The sequence below is a fragment of the Lynx rufus genome, unplaced genomic scaffold, assembly GCF_022079265.1.
Source record: "Lynx rufus isolate CCGP_SWC_20201006 ecotype Redwood Valley unplaced genomic scaffold, mLynRuf1.p SCAF_1, whole genome shotgun sequence".
Lineage (NCBI taxonomy): Eukaryota > Metazoa > Chordata > Mammalia > Carnivora > Felidae > Lynx > Lynx rufus.
Genome location: NW_025814823.1, coordinates 227,899,454 through 227,911,814, shown reverse-complemented (window position 1 = coordinate 227,911,814; position 12,361 = coordinate 227,899,454).

The following is a 12,361-nucleotide window of genomic DNA, read 5'->3' as shown; positions in this document are numbered from 1 at the left end:
AAAAATAAATTAAAAAAAGAAAGGTTGCCAAGAAAAAAAAGAAATGGAAACATAGAATTATTTTCTATCCTAGAAAATATTCAGTTCCTGTGTTCAAATCCTGTTCTTTGGCAAGAAAATACATTTCTTTTATGCAGAGAGAGACTCTAAAAGATTTTTTCATGGGAAAACATTACCTTCTTCAAGAGTGTTTTTTTTTTACCCCCTTCATGGAAAACAGAACAAGAAAAATAATCTAATAATCTAGTAAGGTAACTGAGGCCAGTTTTATTCCTTTAAAAAGTTCTAAATGTAGTATTTATCCAACACCTATATTAAGTTGAAAAAAAAAGTCTTCTAACCCCCATAGCCCTGAGCCAAAAATATATCTCCCCTATATTGGCAGTTCTCCACTATGTGCCTAAGTTAGGAGAATCTTCATTCTCAAGCTAAAATCAATAATTGCTTTAACATAATTGAAGAATCACTCAAACATATAAAGTTTGATTTGTTCATAGGGTAAATTATATTTATTAATACTTATTTTTTTTCCAACGTTTATTTATTTTTGGGACAGAGAGAGACAGAGCATGAACGGGGGAGGGGCAGAGAGAGAGGGAGACACACAATCGGAAACAGGCTCCAGGCTCTGAGCCATCAGCCCAGAGCCCGACGCGGGGCTCGAACTCACGGACCGCGAGATCGTGACCTGGCTGAAGTCTGACGCTTAACCGACTGTGCCACCCAGGCGCCCCAATACTTATTTTTAAATGCTTACTTTGTTGGACAGAAATGAGACTGATATAGTAGTTTCATGTACAAATATCTGAACTTCCCACTTAATTTAAAGTTTCCACCCTAATATCCCAAAGTCCTAACAGTTGGAGTCATTTATAGTTTATCCAAATAATTGTTGTGTAGATTTGTCTTTTAAAATAAGTACATAGTGGGCGCCTGGGTGGCTTAGTCAGGTAAGCATTTGACTTCAGCTCAGGTCACGATCTCATGGTTTGTGGGTTCGAGCCTTATGTCTCACTGTGCTGACAGCTCGGAGCCTGGAGCCTGCTTCAGATTCTGTCTCCCTTTGTCTCTGCCCTTCCCCTGTTCAAGCTCTGTCTGTCTCTCTCTCAAAAATAAACAAACATTAAAATAACATAAATAAAATAAGTACATAGTGGGAGTCAGAAGACCTGTGTTCTTTTTTTTTTTAAGATTTTTTTTTTTTTAAGTAATCCCTACACCCAGTGTGGGGCTTGAACTTAAACAACCCCAAGATCGAGTCACATGCTGCACCTTCTGAGCCAGCCAGGCGCCCCCTGGAGGTCCATTTTTAATGTCGTGATCTCTAGAAGACAGTGAACTGTTGCTTTACGTTTCTATCCTTTGAAGATGCTGCATGAATGATTAAGTTAAAATGGCTTTGAACTTTTCTCTAGTGCTATCACCAGAATGATAGTAAAGCAAGAGTGTTTTGTTTTGTTTTGTTTTTGCATTGGGTTTTTCGTTTTTTGTTTGTTTGTTTTTTTAACCACTGTTCACTACTGGGTTCTGGGGAATTCATAATCAACAGCAAAGCCCCTGATTTAAGAGTTGTCTCAGCCAAGTCACCACTTCGGTCATTACCCTGTTCTACATAGCAGCAGAGGGATGAAAGCGTTCTAGAAGCACGGGCTGTGTCCACCTCCACCCTCTCATTTGTCCAAAATTTCAGAGCAGGTACAGAGCCGATGAAGTTCACGAAATCAAAGTTTGGGAAGGATTCACTGGAAATTATTATGACTCATGGGGAACAAATTTCCTATCACCTGGTGGTCTAGATAATGTGGCTTTGCTGGGATGTCTCCAAGAGCAATAGTCATAAAGCATTGGGTAACTGAGTAACAATTAGACACTCTGAAATTCTGCCAGAGCTAACTTCCATTACAGGGAAAAGGGGAAAATTAAATGTCAAGAAAAAAAGTTTTTTTTTAAATTTCAAATGAGCCAAGCAAATATTTACTTCTTACTTCCTGTGTGCCAGGAACTGGGCCAGTCTTTAGTCAAGGAGATCATATTATAAGGGAGAGACTAATGGAAAACAAATACTGATAAAGCTGTTTATACCCACCTAAATTTAGAACCAATGGAGATGGAGAAATTAATTATCACAGGCAACTGGAGAGTAGTAGAAGTTATAGTTTAAAAAGTAGGGAGGACTGAATTGTGAAGAACCTGGAATGTCACATGACTAATAATAAGTGGGGAACAGTCATTTGGATTGTAAAAGAATGAGTCAGATGGTGCCCGGCTGGCTCAGACAGTAGAGTGTGGGACTCTTGATCTGGGGCTGAGGGTTCGAGGCCCACACTGGGTGTAGAGATTACTTAAAAATAAAATCTTAAAAAAAAATGACTTGGATGGAAGCATGGAAAATGGAATGAAATGGAGGAGAGACACAGAGGCAGGGAGACCAGGAAGAGAATTAGTTGGAGATAAGAGGCAAAGAAGAGAGGAATTTAATATAACGAGGCCTTTACCGATTACCTGTATAAAATGACATGTCCTATAACTCACGACCCCTTTACTCTGCTTTGTTTTCTCCAATAGAACTTGCCACTCACTAACACACACAGACATACCTACACACACACATACACACACACACACACGCATGTATGCATGCACACACACAAGTATTAGCTACTGTTCGTTTCACTAGTAGAATGTAAGATTCATAAAGAAAGGGATGTCACTCTATTTACTGTTGTATCCCCAGCGCCTCCCGTGAAAAATGTGGTATGGGATGAATGAAATGACTAACTGAATAAGTGGATTTCTCTATCAACTAAGATAGGAAATAGAGAAGGAAAGGCAGGTTTGCAGTGGATTCAGTTTGAAGCATGATGATTTCAAGATGTCACAGTGAATATATGGTCTGGAACGTGGTAGAGAAAATGGGGCTGGAGATTGACATTTGGAAGTCATGGGCGCTTAGGTATTGGTAACTCACGAATTTCTAAGTAAGGAGACATGATATACTTTGTGTGGATCTCAGAGTTTTGTGTGACTTCTGGCCACTGGAAATGTTGTCCTCATCATCTGATTCACTACACAGGATTTGCAGGTAATGCTTTACCCCCGTTAAGGCCACTGGGAATGCTGTTCCTGTGGCCAAGCCCAATACACGCCTGCCCACCCATCCCTGTCTACTCTGTGATTAACTCTAGTTTATTTCAGAGGTGACTATGTATGTATATTTTCAGTCCTTTGGAGAGTTCTAATATTGACTGCTGAGCATGTCTGCTTTTCCCTAAGCCACTTGAAATAACTACTCTACTCCCTAAACATAACACACACACACACACACATCCATGACAAATCATGCGATAAACCTTGAAACTAACAGTGATTACAACCGGGATAAGTAATTTGAAAACGCAAAAAAGATTTAATGGAAATGAAGATGCCCCACAGTTCAGTATTTAAGACTATTTAGCAGACAGCCATGATATTCCTCATCATGTAGTGTCACCGAGAGCTTATATATTTTTGTTCTTTATTTTTTTGATTTTTTAAACTTTTATTTCTTTTGAGAGAGAGCATGGGGGAGGAGCAGAGAGAGAGGGAGGAAGAGAGATCCCAAGCAGGCTCTGCTCTGTGAGTGTGGAGTCCAACGTGGAGCTTGAACCTACAAACCGTGAGATCATGCCCTGAGCCGAAACCAAGAGTTGGACGCTTAACCGACTGAGCCACCCAGGTGCCCCATGTTTTTGCTCTTTAGAATAACAAGAACATAATGGTTTTGTAGTAAGTGTAACCCCTGCCTCCGCCCTTCTCAAGGTATTTCCCAATGTCACTTGCAGTTAAAAATTACCCGGACGTGATAAGATAACTCTCAATTTGATTGCCTTTATGAATGTATCTTGGGCTCTCACACTTCTCACCGTGATTTGATAGACTTCACACATTTCATTAGAAAAGTAAACTACAGGCGCGCCTGGGTGGCTCAGTCGGTTGGGCGTCCGACTTCTGCTCAGGTCATGTTCTCACGGTTCATGGTTCGAGCCCCGCATCAGGCTCTGTGCTGACAGCTCGGAGCCTGGAGCCTGCTTCCGATTCTGTGTCTCCCTCTCTCTAGCCCTCCCCTGCTCATGCTCTGTCTCTCTCTCTTTCAAAAACAAATACACATTAAAAAAAATAAAAAAGAAAGAAAAAGAAACCTACAGTATAACTCACTCCACTGGCTTTTAAGCAAATCTGAATCATCCAGTGTATTTTTTTTTTTTTTTGAGAAAGAAAGAGAGGGGAGAGGCAGAGAGAGAATCTTAAGCAGTCTCCGTGCTCAGCACAGAGCTGAGCTTAGCAGTCTCCACGTTCAGCCCCCCAACATGGGGCTGGAATGAGACCCATGAGATCTCATAAGACCATGAGATCATGACCTGAGCTGAAATCAAGAGTTGGACGCCCACCTACTGAGCCACCCAGGCACCCCTGAATCATACAGTGTATTAAATCACACTGGGAGCTGGAACACACTGGGAGCAGATAGCAAACATATCTGTTATAGGCTTAGACTATTTGTTACAGGTTAAGACTCATCTGTCAATGTACAAATTAGATGCATTATTGTGTTCAGTTATTAAATACTTTCATTGCATTTCATTTACAATGTGGTAATTGTTTATATGACTATCAAAATATACTTTCCCAAGACCTCATAGATATGCTCCTTTCGGGAAGTGTTGCTACGTTAGGATAGCCACATCGTACTCAGAGCAGAAGCAGTTCTGAACCTTCTGCAAATGTCAAATAATGACTAGATCAGACATCCTCTGGCTGCCTCAGCTGCTTCCTTCCCCATAAAGGCACGACTCACCTCCTAGACTGTGTGCCTTCCAGAACTTTTGCTGCATGTGTCAGGGTAGCTGAAGTCTGAGTTGAAGACCAAGGCTTAATGTCTAACATGCTCTATCACTCCCCCACTTCTGGGCTTGGATGAAGTGCTGCACGGTGCAGAACGGACTCTAGGCTCCTGAGTGGCCTCTGAGGGGCTACCCAGCACTCTGGGTGAGTTAGTTTTCGGTGGGGCGAACCTCGATTAACAGGAAATAGGAAGTGGGGCTGGGGAGAGTCAGGCAGAGAGCGTCTTTCTCCTGCGGAATCCTCTGAGATGCAGAGTATTCCGTGTGGGCGTGGAACCCAACACGGGGTGTGAACTCCTCACCCTGAGATCAAGACCTGAGCTGAGATCAAGAGTCAGACACTCAACCAACTGAGCCACCCAGGCTCCCTGAGATGCAATTCTTCCTTGCAGCCCTGCTGGAGGCCTCTAATGTGCCAAGCACGCCTTGACTGACTTTTTTTTCTTTTAAGTTTTTTAGGAAGTGGTAGCCAGCATGGTAACACATTATATCACTTTGCATCACCTCTTTCCTTGACTCAGTTTTTCCCCCTCACATTCATTCTTTTGGGTTTTCACCTTCTATTATGAACTGAATTGTGTCTTCCCCAAAAGTTCTTTAAAAAAATTTTTTTTAATGTTTGTTTATTTTTGAGAGAGAGAGAGAGGCAGAGCACGAGCGGGGGAAGGGCAGAGAGAGAGGGAGACAGAAGCCGAAGCAGGCTCCAGGCTCCGAGCTGTCAGCACAGAGCCCAACATGGGGCTTGAACTCACAGACCCCAATATCAATATCATGACACTTAACCGACTGAGCCACTCGGGTGCCCCTCCAGAATTCTTAAGTTGGAGCCCTACCCCCAGTGTGACTGTATTTGGAGATGGGCCTTTAAGGAGGTAATTAAGCTTAAATGAGATTATAACGGTGGGGCCCTAAACAACAGGACTGGTAGCCTCATAAGACAAGGAAGAGACGCCAGAGAGCTCTCTCTCCCCACGTGTGCAGGGAGGAAAGGCCATGTGAGGACACAGTGAGAAGGCACCATCTGCAAGCCAGGAAGTGAGCTCTTACCAGAAACCAAACCTGGCAGCACCTTGACTTTGGACTTCTAGTCTCACTGTGAGAAAAGAGATTTCTACTACTTGAGTCACCCAGCCTGTGGTATTTTGTTATGGCACAACTCCTAAATCAAGTATCATGTTCTGCTTTCTTGAAGACCCACATTAAGACTATGACCCGGGGCGCCTGGGTGGCTCGGTCGGTTAAGCGTCCGACTTCGGCTCAGGTCATGATCTCACCGTCTGTGACTTCGAGCCCCGCATCGGGCTCTGTGCTGACAGCTCAGAGCCTGGAGCCTGCTTCAGATTCTGTGTCTGCCTCTCTCTCTGCCCCTCCCCTGCTCATGCTCTGTCTCTGTCCGTCTCAAAAATAAATAAAACGTTAAAAAAAAAAAAAAAGACTATGACCCCCCCAGAATGTAGAGGACAATTTTAATTTAAACTTTGAATCAGAAAATTCCCTTTTAGAGTGCACATTTCCACAGCTCAAAAACCTGTCTGTGTTGATGAAGATTGTTAGGATCAACATTCTCAGACTGTGGCCTGGGGACCCTTTCAGTGGGTCTGTGAGGACAAAATCAATTTCAAGATCAGTTTTTTAAAAAATGTTTTTGATGTTATTTATTTTTGAGAGAGAGAGAAAGACAGAGCACAAGCAGGGAAGGGGCAGAGAGAGAGGGAGACACAGAATCCGAAGCAGGCTCCAGGCTCTGAGCTGTCGGCACAGAGCCCGACACGGGGCTTGAACCCATGAACTGGGAGATCATGACCTGGGCCGAAGTTGGATGCTCAACGGACTGAGCTACCCAGGCACCCCTCAAGATCAGTTTTTGAATATTAAAATGGTATTTGCCTTCTTTGTTCTCAGTCTCCCATTAGGGTATTGTGGCATTTTCCAGAGTATGGCATTTTCTGCCACTGTTTGAATGTGGAGGCAGACTGAAAATCCAGTTCCAGTCTATTAAGTCAGACATAAAAGAGATTTGCAAACACTAAAACAATGCTACTCTTCTCGACACATTTTTTTGAAAATATAGTGATTTTTCACTAAGATGTTATGTTAACGTATAATGGGATTATTTTTAAAAAGAATTAGTGTGTGTTTTTATTTACTTATTTATTAAAACATTTTTAAAATTTTTCATTTATTTTTTGAGACAGAGAGAGAGAGAGAGAACAAGCAGGGTAGGGGCAGAGAGAGAGGGTACAGAAGATCCGAACTGGGCTCTGTGCTGACAGAAGAGGGTCCAAAGCGGGGCTCGAACTCATGAACCGTGAGATAATGACCGGAGCCAAAGTCAGGTCCCGAACCGACTGAGCCACCCCGGCGCCCCAAGAATTAGTATGTATTTTTAACCTCTATCAATTTTATTTTTTTTTCAACGTTTATTTATTTTTTTTGGGACAGAGAGAGACAGAGCATGAACGGGGGAGGGGCAGAGAGAGAGGGAGACACAGAATCGGAAACAGGCTCCAGGCTCTGAGCCATCAGCCCAGAGCCTGACGCGGGGCTCGAACTCACGGACCGCGAGATCGTGACCTGGCTGAAGTCGGACGCTTAACCGACTGCGCCACCTAGGCGCCCCTACCTCTATCAATTTTAATACCTAAAACAGTAAATATCAGTATATAGAACCTACATAAACAAAAGCTCATGGAGGTCCTGTTGTAAAATGGAGTCGATATTATCTTTGGGGAATGGTGAGGCCGGCAGATCAGGAGACCCTCGTCACTGAAGGAACAGTTTGTTCCCAAGAGTAGGAGGCATGCCTTGCCACACACGTCCACAGGCGAGGCACCAGTGTCAGTCAGGAGGCAGGAGGGAGGGGAAGGCACGGGCGAGCACTTTTGCTGTGTTCCTTTGTCACTTAAAGGAACAGGTGAGTCAGGGTAAGCTGGTTCAGGACCGGCTCGTTTGAATAATTTCAGTAGGCTCTAGGGTGTAGGGGGCTGTTTTGTGTCATCTACGTCTGGCCCTGGGGTGATTAGGACAGGGGAACATTGGTCCAAATGTAAGGACCCTGTGGAAGCCTGATAAAGGTAGGGGGCAGGATATGGGCTTTGGATTGGTTAGTTCGCATGCGAAAGGTGAGCTCACCGGGAAGTGGCTTGTTATGTCTGGAGATTCGCTAGCCAGGTCCCAGAGGCCACAGCATCAAGAAGACAGAGAACAAACCGGTGGTTGCCAGAGGGGAGGTGGGCGGAGGGATGGGTGAGATAGATAAAGGAGATTACGAGAGCACATTCATCTTGATGAGTACTGAGTAAGACACAGAAGCATTGAATCATTACATTGTACACCCGTGAAGCACTGATCTCCAAGTCTCGAAGAGTGCAAAGAAAGAACGTAGAGATGTTCAGGGGCAGAGGTTGAGAACCGGGCTAGGTAATGTGCGAGAACAAAGAACCCCTCCAAACTCGATGTCTTAACACGGCAAAGGGGAGGTTTTTTTGTTTTCTTTTTCTCGTGCAAGCAAAGTGTTCACACTTTTGAAAGGCAGTGTGCAAAGAATAACTAAACACTATCAAAAAAAAAAAGGCCATCACTTCAGAACTAAAGAAAATCGTTTAAATTTAATTACCTTAGCTTAATGAGAAACTCCCTGCTGTCCTTGTTTTTCTCACTTTTTTCGTGAATTAGTGAAATTTCCTCACTACTTAGGGTTTGGGGACTGGATTTAGAAGCTCCTGATGTCCAGATCAATTACGGGTGGGAATGACGTGAAGGGAGGGTAAGACCTTATTTTGCTCGTACGCTGCGAGAAAGAACCTGGCAGAGCAGGGAGGTTGGAGACATTGGAAAGGGACCCTCGGTGGGAATCCTGGAGGAGGTGAAAGGGCAAGGGAGGGAATGGTGCGAAGCAGGGGATAGACGGATAGACACATGTTCCTCGGAAACTGGTTGAAAAGGAGGGTGGGAGGGTGCGCTTGACAATAACTTAGTTGAGGGAAGAAGCTGAGAGAACCTACCTTTCTCTGTGCGCAAGTTTATTGCTGAACAGGAAGAGGGCAGGGGATGGGAAGGTCTTACGGGCCACTGGAGGACTTGGGGGGGGGGGGAAGCGGATCGACAACAAACAGGTGACAGAGCAGAACTGAGGCCCAGCTGAGTTTAGACCTTAAGTAGTAATAGCATGAAACCCATGGTGATTTTTTGACTGTGCTTCTTCGCCCTGACATTTAACAGAGAAGGGGTTGGATGAGTGTAGGGAACTGACGTTTATCGAAAGGCTGTGTAGGGGCGCCTGGGTGGCTCAGTCAGTTGAGTCCGACCTCAGCTCAGGTCGTGATCTCATGGTACATGGGTTTGAACCCCACATCCGGCTCTGTGCTGACAGCTCTGAGCCTGGAGCCTGCTTTGGATTCTGTGTCTCCCTCTCTCTCTGCTCCTTCCCCACTTGCGCTCTCTCTCTCTCTCTCTCTCTCTCTCTCTCTCTCAAAAATAAACATAAAAAAAAAAAGACTGTGTAGTATGGTGGCTAAGAGTACGGCCTTTGAGGCCAGCTGGCCAGGGTTCGAATCCTGACTCTGTCACATACTTTCCTGTTCTGTGAAATGGGGCCAGTAATAGTCTTGTGGGGTTGTTTTAATGCAGGTTATAATGGTTCTGTGGAGCTGTATTGACGACTGAGTGACTTAATATCTGCTCTGGATTTCCCTTCCACAACCCCACCTCCACCTAGGTGTCATGGTTTTGGGCTTGGGTGAGTGTAGGACTCTTGAAAAGTGACAAACCCAGCCCTTCGCCTCTCCTGCTGTTGCCTCCGAGGGCCCCGCTCAGCACCTTCCTCCTGCGGATGGTGGGTGACTAAGGGGCAGGTGTGCCTGGCTCTTTCCTAGTGTCTTTTCAGGCTGTGTTTTGGCATCATCTCTAAATCCTACTTTCCTCAGGCCTTTGGTTTTGCATCTAATGATCTGTTTTAGAAGAAAACTACATTCTGCCTCTATTTGCACTGCTACTCTAATAATCCAGGCCCACCCACTCATCTACTTGCCCTCTGGATACCAGGGAAAGATCACAGATGTAGGAGATGCTAGAGATAAAAGCATAAAAAAATCTCATTTCACTGTTATCTCTCTTATATTCCTATGAATAGATTTTCTCATCCCCTTAATATACCCAAGACTGATGCTCAGAGAGATTAATAATGTGCTCAGGGCTACATAGCTCTTTGTCAGTAGTCATTCAGTTCTTTGTCTGTGCTCTCCCCTCTAGGTGCTCTGCATTGCCTAGAAGGGCCACGCTGGTCCAGGCGGGGGCGGGGGGGTGGGTGGACATGAGAGCTGGCAGCCCTGGAGGGGTGGGGAGTGAGGGGGTTGTAGGTGTTGATGAGTAAATACAGAGGCAAGAAGAGACAGGGGCTCTGTGGGTAGAGAAGGGGGAACTGATAAACAGGGAGAGAAGAAGGAAGGACGGACGGAGCTAGCAGTCGCTCTGAAAGTGATGAGCAGGGCAGAGAGCGGGGGTGGGGTGGGGGGGGGAGGTGGCTTCTGACAGTGGAGTGTGACTTTAAGGGGGTTTACTTCCAGCCAATGACAAGGTCTAGAGTGTAGCTGTTGGATGAAGTGGGTGAAGAAAAGATGAACATCGTTGATGGGGAGGCCACTCTGAGCTGTGAGTTTCAGTCATTTGTCCAAGGAAATGTTGAAACGAAGATATCTGGTGCTGAAGTCCTTTTTAAATTTATGAGAGTGATCTTGGAGTTGATAAAGAATAGGCAGGGGCCAGACATGTGGAAACCCAGAGCTGGTGCAAGGCAGGAGCCTCGGCGGACAGGACCTTAGTTTTTAATCGTAGCACATGGCAATTCTCATACATGCTCCGTGCGGTCCTCCCAGCAGTCCCATGGGAGGCACACAGGGCAGGAGACAGACCTTCTCCAGGAAAACCAGCTGTTAAGTGTCAGCACTGGGATCCCCATCGTGTCCTGATTTGATCCACGCTAGCTGTAGTTTTCCACGGGAGCCTTGTTTCTCTACATACTAGTTACTGTAGTTCAACCCCTTAGAGAGAAAATGTATAGACTCTACCTAGAAAAAGAAGAACATTTCTCTAAGTTTTCTTGATCTCTTTGCTCAAAGTTTTCAGGCTGTGAATGGTGGGGACCAGCTACTGGGCAGTCAGGGACTTGTCCCGGAGAGGTTCTTCTAGTGCCATCTAGTGTCGGTGAATGGACTTACCCACAAAGCTTTGACTGTAAGTATGTGTACATATTCTAAGTAGGCTCTACACCTTGTGTGAGGCTTGACCTCACAACCCCAAGATCAAAAGTCACACACATGCTCTACTGAGCCAGTCAGGTGCCCCGAGGCTACAGATATTCTGAAAAATTATTTATTTAAGGAAACTGCAAGTAGCTGATAATTTTGCAAGAAAACAGCTATTAAAACACCTAATATTTCTCTCTCCCTACCAGATAGATTCCTTAACCTGGCTTCTTGATTGCCCTGCTGACTGGACCAGTTCAGTGAACTACCTCATTTCACAAAACAGAAATTATGACCCTGTGAAGTCAAAGGTTATTGTAAATCAACACTTTTCACAAGGTCTTGGATCACCTGGTGTGGTGGAAAGATCACTAGGCTTAGTGTCAGAGGCGTCTGAGACATTCAGGTCTTGACTTGGGGGATGGTATACGCAAAGGGGCTGCACAAACTAAAAGGTGCAAAGCAAAAGGATTAGAAAGGGCTGTTGTTCGGGGCGTCTGGGTGGCTCAGTTGGGTAAGCATCTGACTTTGGCTCAGGTCACGATCTCACCATTGGTGAGTTCGAGCCCCACATCGGGCTCTGTGCTGACAGCTCAGAGCCTGGAGCGTGTTTCAGATTCTGCGTCTCCCTCTTTCTCTGTCCCTCTCTCACTCACACTCTGTCTCTCTCTCTCTCTCTCAAAAAGTAAATAAACATTGAAAGAAAGAAGGAAAGAAAGAAACAAAGAAAGAAAGGAAGAGCTGTTATTCCACAAGCACTCTACCAGGCCCCTTTCACACCTCCCTTCTAATTCTCATAGCAGACCTCTGAGAATTATTATCTGGGTTTTATTTCTAAAGAAACTGAGGCTCAGAGAGGTTAAATGACTTGCTCAAGGTCACCCAGCTAGTTTTCCCTTTGCTATCTACATTGCCACTGTGATACTGCTGTAAGGAATTAATACTAAATTCACTGAACAAAAGTTTATTAGTGATCACTGGTACCATCCACTGGGTTAAGAACAAGGTGCACAAAGATTTATGAGTGTTATGAACGGAATGTTTGTGTCTAACTAAAATGCGTGTGTTGAAGCCCTCACCCCTACAGTGTAACTGTATTTGGAGACAGGGCCTTTATTGAAGTAAGTAAGGTTAAATGAAGCCCAAAGAGTAGGGCCCCGATGCGGTGTGCTTAGTGTACTTACAAGAAGAGGAAGAGACACCGGAGCGAACCAGCCCCCAGCCCCATCATCCCTCCCC